This window comes from Schistocerca gregaria, chromosome 4 (assembly GCF_023897955.1).
Source record: "Schistocerca gregaria isolate iqSchGreg1 chromosome 4, iqSchGreg1.2, whole genome shotgun sequence".
Taxonomy (NCBI): domain Eukaryota; kingdom Metazoa; phylum Arthropoda; class Insecta; order Orthoptera; family Acrididae; genus Schistocerca; species Schistocerca gregaria.
The window spans coordinates 687,701,853-687,718,648 of record NC_064923.1 but is presented as its reverse complement, the minus strand read 5'-3'; the positions used below and the strand labels follow the sequence as shown (position 1 = coordinate 687,718,648).

Below are 16,796 nucleotides of genomic sequence, written 5' to 3'. Positions count from 1 at the left end.
ACATGCAGCTTTGCATATGGGCATGGACCAGTTAATTTGTGTGTGTGGTTTTAAAAATAATCCAAATGTTATAAATCTGTATCCGGAACCATATTTCCTATCCTGACCACGAACCTATGCGGTGTCCTCGCTTAAGTGACTATCCTGTTTTAAATGAACATTTCTTGCAGTCAAGTGTATGTGATTTTTTGTCAAACTTATAAGGAGTAGTAAAAGTTAAAATTAAAACCACAACAGTGAAGTTGGATAGGATTAGGATTTACCCATTAGACACACACACGCGCGGTCAAAATTCTAAATCCTCTCAGAGAACAACGTTAGCTTGTTTCACATTACGCTTGTGCAACATACGTGGCAAGTTAGTGTCATACGTGGCTTTTCCCGTGACCGGGCTAAAGGTTCGGTTGTTAGGGAAGAGTGACATAAACACTCTGGTGTTATAAGCTCTGTGACTAAGGAGGGGATCTCTATCATTAAGGAACTAAACTTTTCGTAGAACGTTTTGATAGTTGCTTAAATTGACTTGAAGACAGTTTTAGGAATAGTGTATCTTATCAGTGTAGCTTTGACGTGTAGTCCAGAATCCAAAGAAAGTTACATGGTCGCCGCCACGATAGCGTCTTATTTTTGAAGTCCCTCCGTATGTGTCGACGGTCTCTGACAAACTACATACTTTTCCTTGTCCTGTGCCTAAAGAAATTCTTCGGGTCAAGCAAACTGCCCTTTAAAGAGGTTTCCTTAACGACCAGGTAACATCCTGCAAGCTGATAGCACGGACGTCGGCTGTGGTTCATGGCACTTACAAGTGTGTGTTGCCTTACACATCTTGTTGATAATTCATATGAGCCATCTAGGTATTCCTAGCCCGTTAGGCTAATGGTCGATCGTCTTGCCATGTCCCGAAGAGCGGAGAGGAAGGGCATATTGGTCAGTGAAATTCATGCACGTACACTCTAAGAAAGAAAAAAAAAGCTTAACTACAAGTAGTTATCCAATTAGGGCCGACATCGGAGACATAATGTACACATACACGTACCTGAGGGATACCGTGCCAAATTTTGTCAGACGGGGCCTACATCGTCAAACTCGGGAGATGGTTGTACGGTCCTACCCATAATGGTTCAAACGTCCTCAATTTTGGAGAAATCCAGTGATCTTGCTGCAGAAGGTACAGTCTGGCAAGCCCGAGGAAAGCATTATTAATTCTTGAGATGTGCGGTCGGGCAATATCCTGCTGAAATGTATACCCCTGACGGATTGCCATGAAGGGTAACAAAACGAAGCGTACAATATCATTCACTACCGCTGTACCGCAAGGGTGCCGCAGATGACATCCAAAATGGGGTTGTGCTTGAAAAAGAAATGACACCCCAGATCATCACTCGTGGTTGTGAGGCGGATATTGTAGGTGACACTCAGGATGGTATCCCATCACACTCTGTGGCATCCCAAAATGTCTTCGCTGATTATCGGGACTCATTTGGCAGCTCACCACTGAAGAAATTTCTGGAAACACTCTGGATAGCGATGTGATACCAACATGACTGTCGCCACCATATAGCCCGACAGGTAGGAGAGATGGTCTCGGGTGTCATTTCACTTCATAGCAGGAGCTCTTTGTTTGGCATCCACAGCACCCTTAGAGGACAGCGGTCCGTCAACGATATTCAATGCCGCGTTGTGTTGCCTTTCTTGGCAATCCGTCGAAGGTTTACATTTCAGCAGGATGACGTCCACTCGCACGTAGTCAGAATCTCTACTGCTTGTCTCAGTGCGTGCCAAACGCTACCTTGGCCAGCAAGGCCGCCGGATCTCTCCCCATCTGAGAAAATCTCAGTCTCGACCGCAAGAAACCTTACATTTGTGGTTGCCGATTTCGATCAGTTACTGTACATCTTTAGACTTCATTCCATGTTGGTAGACGGTGACGGTGGACGGAGCAGGTGTCGACGTGTTGACGTGCGTGGAGTTCGTAACTCCTCCTCCATTCACCGTCACCGCCTACCAACATGGTAACCTCTTAGATGAAGAGGTATCGCACAGGAAATGAGCCATATCTAATCAGCTGGATAGCTGACGACCACAAAAAGACTAACATGTTCGTGATGAGCATATCGCATTGTTGGCCGGGAGGCCCCATCCGGGGAAGTTCGGTGGCCTAATGCAAGTCTTATTTCAGTCGACGCCACATTGGGTAACTTGCGCTCCTGCGATGAGGATGAAATGACAATGAGGACAACATAACACCCAGTCCCCGAGCGGAGAAAATCTATAACCCATCCAGGAATCGAAACCGGAAAGGCTTGCGTGGGAGGCGAGCACGTTACCAACATGCTAAGCAGGCGGACAGTAACATGTTAAGTCCTATGAAGTAAAAAGGAGAAACTTTTAATAGCCAGGATCGCATTTAATACTGCCTCTTCCAGATGATCTGATTCAACAATTAATCTTCAAAAAACTTTGTTTTTATACGTCCTGTTCCAGTGTGACAGTAAGAACAAATTTTTTTTAAGGGCTGGAATAACAGTATTAACAGCTGAAGCCGATAATCAGGATTAAATAGTACGGAATGCGATCTTGGCCATTAAATGTTTCTTCAAACGAAATACTGGACCTCCTTCCCATCTATAATCCCGCGTCCGGCCATCCTGATGTAGGTTTCCCGTGATTTCCCTAAATCGCTCCAGGCAAATGCCAGGATGTTTCTCTGAAATGGCACGGCCAACTTCGTTCCCCGTCCTTCCCGAATCCGATGAGACCGATGATCTCGCTGTTTGGTCACTTCTCCCAAACAACTGACACTCCTCTTAGTTTGTCGCCGCTAGCGAAGGCTCGCGTTGTTTGTGCCTTGAACCAGCTCTGCATACGTCATACACTGAGGCGTCAAAAGTCGTTGGATAGCTGCACCATGTCACCGGGCCACAATTATTCGGGAGTGATCTGAAAATCATTCTGGATATTTCGAGCGAATGGTTTGTCCACACCCGACATAAATCCCATGGAATATTTATGAGACATAACTGATAATTCAGTTCATGCACACCCCCCCCCCCATCTCTAATTATGAGAAATTTCGACCGAAGTGTAACGAATTTATCATTTCCGTACAAGATTCATTATTGTTATTAGTCTAGGTTACGTGGTCATTTTACATTTTTATATAAGTGGTTAAACATACAAAAAAGTACATAGTACAGAAATAGACGTAATGTAGAAAACAAACATTCGAAATCTTTCTAGCTGAATACCTAGGTCTCTGAACCTTTCCACAGATCTACGTGTTACCCAACGCAGTTCATTGAGTCCACGAGGATATTTTCGTAATAACCACTTTTAACTCAGGTTCAGCAAAGTTTGCACAAAAGTCCAACAGTGGCGTGTAAACTGTAAAAATTCTGTACAGGACATATCGTAATTAATAGCGGTCGCTTGGGACACCAAGGTTAGAGCGGTGCCAGGAGCTCTCTAGTTCAAGATTTTTATACAAGGCGTTTGACAATTAGTAGCGAAAACTGTCACGGATGAAAGTATACCACAGTGAAGGAGAGACAGGGAAGGCGATTGAGTGGAAACATATTCTCGAACCTGCCCAGGAAGTGTCAAGAATTGAGATATTTTCCAGAACTTTCGTCCACAAAATTCTCATTTATTACTGATCTCTCAAAACATGTAAATTGACTTGGTTTTTGCAGAAAACTGTGGACAGTTCTGAATAGATTCCGTGGAGGGCGTGGAATGTGTGATGCCTTCGTGTATGACTGGGAGGTCTAGGATGCCCTGACACGCCATTCCGGCTGGCCAACAATGTCAAAAGCTTTCTCTAACTCTACAAATGCTATAAACGTAGATTGCCTTTCCTTAATCTATATTCTAAGATAAGTCGTAGGGTCAGTATTGCATCCCGTCTTCCAACATTTCTATGAAATCCACACAGATCTTCCCCGAGATCGGCTTCTACCAGTTTTTCCATTGGTCCAGTGAAAATGGGCAAAAAACGCTGCGTGAAGAACGCTGCAGAAATTAACGAGGGACGTACGACAAACGTACGAAATTTGGCGGTAATGAGCTGTGGCAGCAGACACCCGCGTGAGTGCCCTTGCTAACAGCACGATATCGCCTGTTCCACCCTTCTTGAGGTCGTGATCATGTCGGTTGGACCCTAAACCAATGGCAAACCTTGGCTTGGTTAACTGAGTCACAATTTCAGTTGGTGAGAGCTGATGGTAGGGCTCGAACATGCCGCAGGTATCACGAAGCCATGGGCCCAGGTTCTCAAGAAGGCACTGCGCAAGCTGGTGTCGGCTCCGTAATGGTCTGCGCTGTGTTCACATGGAATGGGTTCCCTGATTGTTCGGCTACTTGGAGACCATTAGCAGCCGTTCATGGATTTCGAGTTCCTAATCAATTTTGGAAATTTTAAGGATGACACTGCACCATGTCACCGGGCCACAATTATTCGGGAGTGATCTGAAAATCATTCTGGATATTTCGAGCGAATGGTTTGTCCACACCCGACATAAATCCCATGGAACATTTATGAGACATACCTGATAATTCAGTTCATGCACAAAATCCTACAACGGCAACACTTCGCAATTATGGGCGACTGTAGAGGCTGCGAGGCTCAGTATTTACGCAGGGGACTTCCAGCGAGTTGTTGAGCCCATGCCAGGGCGAGTTGCACAATGCCGGGCTACACGATTTTAGGAGGCGTCCCATGACTTTTGTCACCTCAGAATACATAGCAGGGGTATCTTGCGTTGGCCACTCTGGTTTCATGGATTTAAGTCTGTTGGCAGATATATTCTGTAGCTGGTAATACAGATTAATATACACAGTCTGGCGCTCCCCGGGCAACAGTGAATCACTGGCGGGCTTAATCTTGCAAATGGTGCACCGAAATATCATACAAGGTCACAGAGTTTATTGTTCAACGAACGTACAACTAACAATTGTGAGAAAGCATAAGCGTCCGCAAAGGAGATAACATGGGGTGTTTAGCACCTGTTGAAATATAGGATACAGACTTTTTATTGAATACGGAAACGTGACACATTTCTAGAAATGATTGTGTGTGATTCAACTACACCGAAAATTTAACATTACCGACCACTTTAGAAAATGTAGATTTTGTAAGCGCTGCATAATTCACAGAATTTTATGCACATTTCCTGGTGTCGTGACGATTTTGATGCTGTCTTAGACGAGGCAGGTGTGAACCTGAACAGAAAAATACCATAACAGACTTCCTAATCTTCTGCCTACTGTCTGCTCGTCCAGCCCGTGTAGAACTGAAAAACTGGACCAGACTGACACACTAGCTAGCAGAGGTCGTCGGCTGTTCTTTTGGCATCTGCCCCATTCCTCGTAGGTGTAACAAAACGATGACTCTATTACACCTGCCGAACACGTATCGATAATTCTCATCAACACCCCGCACCCGATATTCTGCTACTTAACATATTTAATTTTCAATCGCAATTTGACATAATTAGAAGATGAATAAAAATATTCTTAAAGTATTTTTTCTGATCGTAAAGTTCCTGTGTGTAATCATGTAAGGATGTAATTTCAGATGATTAGACCAAAAAGATATTAAGATTATTAACAGTAAGACAAATAATAATACGGGAAGGATATAAACGGTGCATATTAATGGGATATTAGAAATAAGCCTTCGAATGGTTTTGACAGAATGCAGTAAGTTTTGTGCATTTTACGTGTAGCCACGCTTTGACGGCCGTAAGCTGTAATTTTAATAAAAATGAATTTTAATAAGCTTAAATTAAATATTTATGTATTAATTATAAAGATGGAGTACAGTATAACCCTGTGAGAGTAAAGGAGTAAGAATTCTTTACACTAGAATTCGTTTGTTTGTATTAATTTATATGTAATAGAGACAATTGTGTCTTGCTCTCACTATGTTCAGTTTTGTTCTGTAAGAACTTCATCCGATAGCACTAATCACTTGGATGTGGTGTGTAATTGTTAACTGGAAGTGAAAACAATATAGCTGCATTCCTAAGATCGTCCTTTACCCGATCTGTTCTGAAAAGTGAATTCGTCGTATGGTCGCCATTGATTATAAAGATCACGACATTATCTCACGTGTGATAAATCATTTAAAGAAAGAGAAAGTCTTATATTTGGAGAAAATGAAACAGACTGAAATTATTAATAGATAAATAATATGGACAGGGCACAGCAGTGATGTGGTAATACCTCATACTCGTATTGTTAAATTTTAACATAGCGATCATTACGCCAAGCGATAACCCATTGTTCAGTAATTGGCCAATATCAGCTATCAGCCGAGCATCTCTGGACTGTAGAAAGCAAGCATTGAAATCATTTGTGCTACAAAGAAGTAGTTCGAAAATATAACAGAAATATATTTCATTTAGTAGGCCCAAGAATGTAAAACCAGACAATGAAAGACAGTTTTAATCTGTGATTAATTTCTATCAGAGAAGTAAATCGACAACGTTTAGTTCACGGTAAAAGTAAACTGTATTTAATCTGCATCGTGTATAGTTTTGTCTCCTTCATCGTCTCTGAGGTACACCGATGTGTGCTTCACAATAAAATCTACTAACTGAACTTAACAAGAAAGAAGCCACGTAAGCACATCGAACTTCTAGTATGAACATTAATAAAAAAATAGCCAGTAGAACACCAGATTAAATATACACGTCAGATTTAGTTCTGAAGCGTCAGACTTCATCACACTCATCTAATAATGCAGAAAGCTATTTAAGAATTTTATCTTTCCATGGACTAATTTCTGCGAATACTCATTTGAGAAAGCATCATCAATTTTTTTATTTGTGTTTAATGTATCTGCGCTTGTTTGTACTTAAAACAACACCAAAAATTTAACTTCGTATGGCGTCTGTGCATACGGGCAATGGCCAGTTCGCTGTATAAATCGATAAATGGTAATTGAAATCAGGGTCCGAATATTAAACGCCGACATACACCGACACAGTTATAATATGGCGACGGGTAACTTTGAAAAGTGCTTTTAGGTATGTATGTATGTTTATGTTTCAAAGCGTTATGATTTTATGGTAGTTAGCCACGTCGCAGCTACACGTTCCATTAGTGAAAAGGAGTTTCGGAACGGTTTGTTTAATTAACTGATGCGCCAGAATCCACATCCGACCCTTATCCAGGGTGACAGAGTAATTACAATGGGACCCAGCGAAGTCCTGTTCTGCTATTCAGTAATCGCAATCTGAGAGTGTGTTGACTTTCGCAGGCGCTCCATTTCATTAGTTTGGCTCTTGCAGTGTGCGTGGTAAAAACCTCTTTCCACTCGAGGTTAGTACGGAACCGTCTTTGGTGTATGTAGACAATAATGAGATCGTTTGAGACTAATATTCTCAGTAACTGGTGTCGCCCTTTGTGCCTTTGTCTTGACTGTAGGTGGACTGTGGTAATGAAATTGCGAAAGGGAAGTTCGCGTAAATGTTTCTGATAACACACGTTTCGCTAGCAAGTTTCATTTACCTGCACGACATGTTACGTGTATACGAAACTCCAGACCAAGCCCGTGAGAGCCTACGGAATAAAGGTATTAAAATCCTGACTGCGGCATTCACAGCTGCGATAGCATCAAAATGTGTCAGATTTTCATCCACCGTGCTCGTGGTTTTTATGAATATTTTCGGACAACATTTTCAACAGTTGGTCTAAACTGCACATGGCTTCCACCTGTTAGGGCAGCACTTCTTTTGTTACGGTAATAATCGGTATGTTCTGTAAAGAGAACTTCGATGTGTTACTGAATACAAGTTGTTGTAATGTTTAATTGTAAACAAGAATGACAAGAACGCAATTTACAATCATGTTTCAGTCAATTACTTCCAACAAAGCAACAGAGCGTTGCAATAGAGCGTTGCTCCAACTTGTCTTCACAGAATCGGTGTGTACACGTACGAGCAACGTTCACTTTGTAAGTAGGCTGTTTACGTTTTCTTATTGATAACGCCATTTAGCGCTCTGTATGAAAAATAACTGGCTGTGCTGTGCGCAGTCTATGGCTAGATTGCATTGTTGTCTGCCATTGTAGTGTTGGGCAGCGGCAGCTGGATGCTAACAGCGCGTAGTGTTGCGCAGTTGGAGGTGAGCCGCCAGCAGTGGTGGACGTGGGGAGAGAGATGGCAGAGTTTTGAAATTTGTAAGAATTGGTGTCATTAACTGATATATATATCATGACTAGTGAGGTAAATACATTGTTTGTTCTCTATTAAAATCTTTCATTTGCTAACTATGCCTATCAGTAGTTAGTGCCTTCAGTAGTTTGAATCTTTTATTTAGCTGGCAGTAGTGGCGCTCGCTGTATTGCAGTAGCTTGAGTAACGAAGATTTTTGTAAGGTAAGTGATTTGTGAAACGTATAGGTTAATGTTAGTCAGGACCATTCTTTCGTAGGGAATTTTGGAAGTCAGATTGCGTTAAGCTAAAAAAAACTATTGTGTGTCAGTTTAAGCACATTCGTGTATAATTGTTCAAAGAGGACGTTTCACATAGACCACTCTTGTATAATTTTTCTAAGGGGACGTTTCATAGGGGACGTTTCAACTTTACAGAACATGTTCAAAGCGACCGCATTTCATCTGCAAACACTCGCTGCATCATACTTGCAGCAACCCACACAACACACCTGCATACGACATTGCTGAAGTGGCATGCACAAAAACGATTAGGTCTTCTACAGTCGTGCTCCAAAATATCCGAACGATCTGAATTGCATTTAGCTTGATTCGCATGCAACCCGCATAACGCAGCTGTCTAGCAGGTCCTCTAATCACTCCTTGGTACTGTCGTTTGACTATTGAAAATGGTTCCAACAAGTAACCGCTATAAAACACTGCTCTGTATCGTAATAACTCAAGATGTAAAGTAATAGCACGATGTTACAGATATCAGGGAACACCTTATCACAGATAAGACTGACCTTAAGGCTTGTAAGCTCACATTCATTGCAATAAATGACATACCTTAAATGTTACCACTCTCATTATTACGTGAGAGTGGTAATGCACTTAGTAAATTCGTCGTATTCATGATTTCCTCTTCAAAGTAACATACCGTACTTGTTATTTAACACAAAATGACATCAAAAATTTAATTTATTCACGAGCAGCTAGTTTAGAATATGTATGAACTTCAAATGACACGACGAACCGTCTCGTTCTGCATATGGATTCAAACCCAGGTCATGCAGATTAAGATTTCATGACTGGCGGAAACTAGCAGTCATTCCTGACTAGGCATACAGAGAGTGATATACCTCGATTTTAGACACTATCAGTTGGCAAATGTCAACTTTAAATTACATAACAAGAACACTTTTAACGGACGCGAATTCCTACCGAGCATCTATTGTCCCTGTTAACGTATTACGAGAGATGTTAAATATTGCTTCTTCACAAGTAACTTACTTGAAATGGCTTGAGGTAAAACTTTGTGTTGGACAGGGATTCGAACCCAGAACCTAATCGGATTGTTATCGAGGCACAATCAACTGAAATATATTGGATTTTCTCGGCAGTAGCTATATGTTTTAACTGAAATGATGAGACGAAACATTAATATTTTCCTTCCCAGGACTCCAACGCGGCACCTATCGCTGTTACATTCAAAAGAAAACTAACGTTAAAAATGGGTTTGTTACATCAGCAGCAATATGTGAGCATGTTTTAACTAGAAATAATATGACGAAGAGTTAAGTGCTGACTGGGAATCGAACCCCACACATATCGTTGTTGATTACACACAAACAAAAACCAACTGCCGAATTTTTCTCCACCAGCAGCTAAGAATAGGATCCTTGAACTTTCAATGATCTCACAAATAGTTGTATTTTCTCGCTGGGAGTCGAAAACGTCAGATATCGTTAGTGCTGACAACGAAAGAAAACGCATTAAAAATCTAAATTATTATCCACCAGCAGATAGGTGTTTTCATGCTAGAGCTTGGTAATTCATAATGAAAACCTTAGTGCCCGGCCAAGATTCGAACCCATTCACGTGCAATATGATGAGGTGTGGAGGAATCTGCAGTTTTGAACAAACAACAAATTGTAGTCCAGCTGTATCGTCACGAAGGAATCAAATTCCGCGTTGAGGGCGGTCTGAGTTACATTCGCAGTTCAGAACCAATTTAGCGGCATACAGAAGCTCAAATAAAAGATGGAATAATTATCCTGTGACACTACATAGCGTTTGTTTCGTCACTAGAAATAAATAACTAGAATAAGAAAGGACACTGGTGATAGAGTTTCTACATGTCGCCACCCCTGACTTTATTGTGGTGCAACCTAACGTCTACTTGGTGGAGAAGGAATATCATGTTTAATGTGAATTTCAGACCACAACTACATTATACATTCTTCACTTGGCATGGGGAGAAGCGAATAGAATCTGTCTCTCCCTATCAAATATCATCGGCAGAAAGTCGATTTGAACGTATACCGTCAGTATATGAACCTATCACCAATCCAACAGACCACCAAAACTTCTTTTCTATTACTCATTTTTCTATCATAGCACCAAAGCGGCACACTCGATGATACTTCTGACACACGGGCTCCCTGTAGTGGTTTGCAGCATGTTCAGTACAGTCATTTACTTGGTTGACCGAATCGCCATGAACTAGCTGCCTCGGCTATCCAGTGCATTAATTCGTTTCTGTTCTGTAATCACCGAAATAAAATAACGTAACTGCCACCTACCACAGTGTAGGATGCAGAAATGTATATAGGAAGTGTTCCTTTCCATTTGAACTACTCTATTGCGCTGTCTGTTTGTTGAAACCGTGGTGCAGTGCAAAAGGAAAGCTGTAAATGTCTGTCTCCCAGAAGTCTAGATCCAGGCTTATGCATTATCTCACAGCACTGTGGAATGCGGGAGTTCTGGAGGAACTGTTGTCGACTTCTGGAGCTGATAGCTATTGCATCGCGAGTTCTATCACATCTGCTGCTACATTTTTTAAAACACAGTTCTGCTGTCTGCTGAAGTTATCCATTTAATGCAACTTCGAACAAAATTCCCTTCTCAACCCAAAATAGCCGCATGTAGGAAAACGGCTATCTTCTGCGACATTTTGTTCTTTTCAGGCTTAATAGATGGCCAGGCAGAAGATGCATCTCGAAGCTTTTGTATTATGTATGGGGAGAGCGCATCGTGTCAAAATAATCGCAAAAGTATTTTCTACATTAGCTGTCGTCTGGTAGTGGCATTTTATTCTTCTTCAAACCTTGTGTGACAGCTTTAACTGAGAACAGGTTTTCTACATGCATGTAATCAATAAACGGCATGTGCATTGTCAGACTGCTGTTATAGATAACATCAGAGAATTCGCATATATCGTTGATGATTAATTTCTCTCTCATGTTTAGTACTGTTTTAGCAATACTAAAAGAAACCTTACGAAAATTGGGCACGGTATTATAAGAAATGAAATAAAACTACCCATGATAACCTGACGATGAAGGTCTGTTTTAATAAAACGGAGTATCTGTACACAAGCGTGCCTTTATCGGCAAGAATTAGTAAAATACTACTCACTTAGATGTCTATTGGGTCTGTGTTTAATTGGTATGCTGTGTCATACTCAAGGTGCATGCAAATGTGGCATTTCATAAATAAAGTTATGTATTCCTAGAAACCCAAAATTTGCTTGTCAGCAGCGGAAAGAGGCGTTACCTGTTGTGCATCAATGGGCTGAAAACCGTAACTTTACAATCTTCTGTTACACCTCAAGAGATAATAACTCAGATTATTCAATGCAAGTGACAGGAAGAACCAAGTGAAGTTTGAGGCTTAATTCTGTGCACACCAGGAAGTAACTCGTCAATCACAGAGTTGTCAAACATACCTTGCCTTGTTGCCAAATCTCAGTTACAGTACCAGCACGAAGAAGACGAACCGATGTGATCCTACAGCGGGCTGGGAAGTGACCATAGCTGGTGTCTCAAATATGGGGCTGCTACGGAATGGAATACGTAATGCGTCTGATTAGCATTTCTGTAACTAGGTTTAGTGACTGGAGCGTAATTACTAATAATACTCAGAACTGACTACTAACTAAGTTTCATAAATCAGTAACTCTAATAGTTGTTTTTATATTGTTTTGGTAGTTGTACTCAAAACTAAGAAACTCATTCACGGGTGTTATCGTGCCTCATCGATAGTCGAGCACAACAAACAAAAATAGAAAGAAAGAGAATGTGTGTGTGTGTGTGTGTGTGTGTGTGTGTGTGTGTGTGTGTGTGTGCGAGAGAGAGAAAGTGTGTGTGTAAGAGAGAGAGAGAGAGAGAGAGAGAAGAGAGTGAGAGAGTGATGAGAGAGAGAGAGAGAGAGAGAGAGAGAGAGAGAGAGAGAGAGAGAGAGAGAGAGAGAGGAAAAAAACTGTTGTACAGAAATTTAATACTAGTATGTAAAGAAATCTTTCATTAAAATGATACGCTCCACATCATTACGAAATTTCGTATTCAGGATCTATAGAACAAGTATTAATCTAATCTAATCATATCATATTGCTGACTAGCCATGAAGAGTCATGAATTACCGAAATTTTCGCCAATATCAGTAACTAAATCTAAACTTGAAAATAAAAGACGACAGTTTTTGTAATAAACCGAGACTGCTATCAAGACCGTTTCATCCCTGTTGCAAACCACGAAAGATGTCTGATATACCTCGATGCAGAAGTAATAAAGTGTGTGTGCATTTAAAGGTGAAGTGCATAATATGAAGTTCTGTGACGGAGATACGAACACAACACGTAATCAGATAGTTAACTAAGTAAAATCAAATGTTACGTATCGGTTTTTCTTACTGGCTGCTAGGTGTTTGTATTTAAAATAATGATAAAAATTTTTGTGCCTGAGCTCAATCGAACCGAACTCCTACCGTTCTTCTTTATCGTCCACAAATATAGCTTAAGCATGAACTGCTTACTCACCAACAGTAAGAATTGTGCGTGTTTAACCAGACCTTGTTCGCAACACATGAACAGACACCAAAAATACACGTTAATTTTCACTAGCAAGCCAGTCTGCACGTGATATCGCGTGAAATGAAATTATGAATAATTTTGCACTGGATCAGGATTGGGAGCCACATACACTCCTGGAAATGGAAAAAAGAACACATTGACACCGGTGTGTCACACCCACCATACTTGCTCCGGACACTGCGAGAGGGCTGTACAAGCAATGATCACACGCACGACACAGGGGACACACCAGGTACCGCGGTGTTGGCCGTCGAATGGCGCTAGCTGCGCAGCATTTGTGCACCGCCGCCGTCAGTGTCAGCCAGTTTGCCGTGGCATACGGAGTTCCATCGCAGTCTTTAACACTGGTAGCATGCCGCGACAGCGTGGACGTGAACCGTATGTGCAGTTGACGGACTTTGAGCGAGGGCGTATAGTGGGCATGCGGGAGGCCGGGTGGACGTGCCGCCGAATTGCTCAACACGTGGGGCGTGAGGTCTCCACAGTACATCGATGCTATCGCCAGTGGTCGGCGGAAGGTTCACGCGCCCGTCGACCTTGGACCGGACCGCAGCGACGCACGGATTCACGCCAAGACCGTAGGATCCTACACAGTGCCGTAGGGGACCGCACCGCCACTTCCCAGCAAATTAGGGACACTGTTGCTCCTGGGGTATCGGCGAGGACCATTCGCAATCGTCTCCATGAAGCTGGGCTACGGTCCCGCACACCGTTAGACCGTCTCCCGCTCACGCCCCAACATCGTGCAGCCCGGCTCTAGTGGTGTCGCGACAGACGTGAATGGAGGGATGAATGGAGACGTGTCGTCTTCAGCGATGAGAGTCGCTTGTGCCTTGGTGCCAATGATGGTCGTATGCGTGTTTGCCGCCGTCAGGTGAGCGCCACAATCAGGACTGCATACGACCGAGGCACACAGGGCCAACACCCGGCATCATGGTGTGGGGAGCGATCTCCTGCACTGGCCGTACACCTCTGGTGATCGTCGAGGGGACACTGAATAGTGCACGGTACATCCAAACCGTCATCGAACCCATCGTTCTACCATTCGTAGACCGGCAAGGGAACTTGCTGTTCCAACAGGACAATGCACGTCCGCATGTATCCCGTGCCACCCAACGTGCTCTAGGAGGTGTAAGTCAACTACACTGGCCAGCAAGGTCTCCGGATCTGTCCCCCATTGAGCATGTTTGGGACTTGATGAAGCGTCGTCTCACGCGGTCTGCACGTCCAGCACGAACGCTGGTCCAACTGAGGCGCCAGGTGGAAATGGCATGGCAAGCCGTTCCACAGGACTACATCCAGCATCTCTACGATCGTCTCCATGGGAGAATAGCAGCCTGCATTGCTGCGAAAAGTGGATATACACTGTACTAGTGCCGAAATTGTGCACGCTCTGTTACCTGTGTCTATGTGCCTGTGGTTCTGTCAGTGTGATCATGTGATGTATCTGGCCCCAGGAATGTGTCAATAAAGTTTCCCCTTCCTGGGACAATGCATTCACGGTGTTCTTATTTCAATTTCCAGGAGTGTATTTACCTTTGGAGAAGACCTAGAGAATATTGCAGTCTTGGGAAAAGGAACGAAATGGTTGAACTATACTGTTTCGAAAGATTCAGATCCTCGAAAGAGGATATACGACTTCGAATCAAAGTCCAGCACCAAATTTTTCGACGTCTCTAGTTCAATCAAGTACAAGTAAAATAAGAGCCCTGTTCCTTTAGATGGCTATCGGTTCACCAAATAAAATAAAATTTTCTATTGTAAGTAAGTTTACGGGCAACAGAATTTCTGTTTACCATGACCTCCACCTATGTCATTTCCCAACGTAAACGGGCTCTGCCCATTTGATAATGAAGGAACGTTTTGTGTAATGCGTATTCTGGATCTTTCTCTTGAGGTTACCAGGAGTAAAGTAAATCAGTTTGGGCCTCTTAACAGTAAATGCCTCAACGCACCCATTGCACTGGTGATAGTTCGTTCCACCAGAACATTGTGGTCCCATTTTCCAGGCCCAGGAGTGTGCTGTAACGGCTGATGTGCTTAGCGTACAAAATTAGTCACGGTGGAAACAACGGGAGTGTATTACTTGGTTAAGTAGAAGCAAGCTTCTGACGTTAAGATTATGCTATTCTCATGTCAGTAGGATGTAAAGACTCTTCTAGGCATCATAACCTCGATGTGAAGCCATTTGGAAATTTTCACTAATTCAGCAAATTTCTTAGATCGAGAAAATCCACTGTGAAGTGTGAAGTTACCGGATAATTCGATTGTTACCGTCATTTTTACTATCATTTTCTTCATACCGCTGCTTTAACCAATGTTCTTGAAGATCATTTAAGGCCTTTTGGTCAATAGAAGTAGTTCACCAAGAACAGGTTCTTTCCCTGTCTACGGAATCCTTTTCATGTTAATATCAAACATCAGCAATTACTCGTAGATCACATTAAAACTAAAGTAATTGATGAAGACGTTACTTCATAACAAAAACGCGCTGCCTCTCTTCATTCACTTGCGCCTAGAAATAGCTATCGAATACTGCCTAACGAAAAGCCAAGGTATCTCACTGCCTTCCGATATATGTAGCTGTCAGTTCTTTGATATGATTTGATCGACCTGGCCTGTTTCAAGTTTTGTATGACAGAGAATGTCTTAGAAAATCAATTCTTTTCCTTTGCAATAAACAGAAAGATTTTCATTCCATGCTATCCAAGTCCAAAACTTTCACAATATTAGTTCAAATTTAACATTCGCTTCTCTAATGTAGAAAACTATTTCACAGTTGCAAAACCCGCATCCGACTCATTGCCCTTACACTTAGTCGCTGGCCATAAATTCTAGATCAGAGTGACACCAGTATAAGTAACCTAATGTAGTGAAGACTGTTTGGCAGTGCTCTTTCTCACCGGAAAATATGCAATTCACTCATTGGGCTCCATAAGTACACTGTAACAGTAATGTCTGTGTGTATGCAATGCATTTGTTATTACTACCACTGTTATTACTACCATTGTTACACCCCCCCCCCCCCCCATGAACCATGGACCTTGACGTTGGGCGGCCGCGGTGGTCGTGCGGTTCTAGGCGCTCCAGTCCGGAACCGCACTGCTGCTACAGTCGCAGCTTCGAATCCTGCCTCGGGCATGGATGTGTGTGAGGTCCTTAGGTTAGTTAGGTTTAATTAGTTCTAAGTACTAGGGGACTGATGACCACAGCAGTTGAGTCCCATAGTGCTCAGAGCCATTTTTGAACCTTGATGTTGGTGGGGAGGCTTGCGTGCCTCAACGATACAGTTAGCCGTATCGTAGGTGCAACCACAACGGACGGGTATCTGTTGAGAGGCCAGACAAACGTGTGGTTCCTGAAGAGGGGCAGCAGCCTTTTCAGTAGTTGCAGGGGCAACAGTATGGATGATTGACTGATCTGGCCTTGTAACACTAACCAAAATGGCCTTGCTGTACTGGTACTGCGAACGGCTGAAAGCAAGGGGAAACTACAGCCGTAATTTTTCCCGAGGGCATGCAGCTTTACTGTAAGATTAAATGATGATAGCGTCCTCTTGGGTAAAATATTCAAGAGGTAAAATAGTCCCCCATTCGGATCTCCGGGCAGGGACTACTCAAGAGTACGTTGTTATCAGGAGAAAGAAAACTGGCTTTCTAGGGATCGGAGTGTGGAATGTCAGATCCCTTATTCAGGCAGGTAGGTTAGAAAATTTAAAAACGGAAATGGATAGGTTAAAGTTAGATATAGTGAAAATTAGTAAAG

At 42.5% G+C, this 16,796-nt stretch overlaps 1 protein-coding gene across 1 annotated transcript in view; it reads right to left on the bottom strand.

Annotated features, from left to right (window-relative positions):
• The window catches only part of LOC126267514 (hemicentin-2-like), a 794,065-nt gene that overhangs the window by 143,338 nt on the left and 633,931 nt on the right, over nt 1-16,796 (bottom strand). The gene's annotated exons all lie outside the window — the stretch shown is intronic.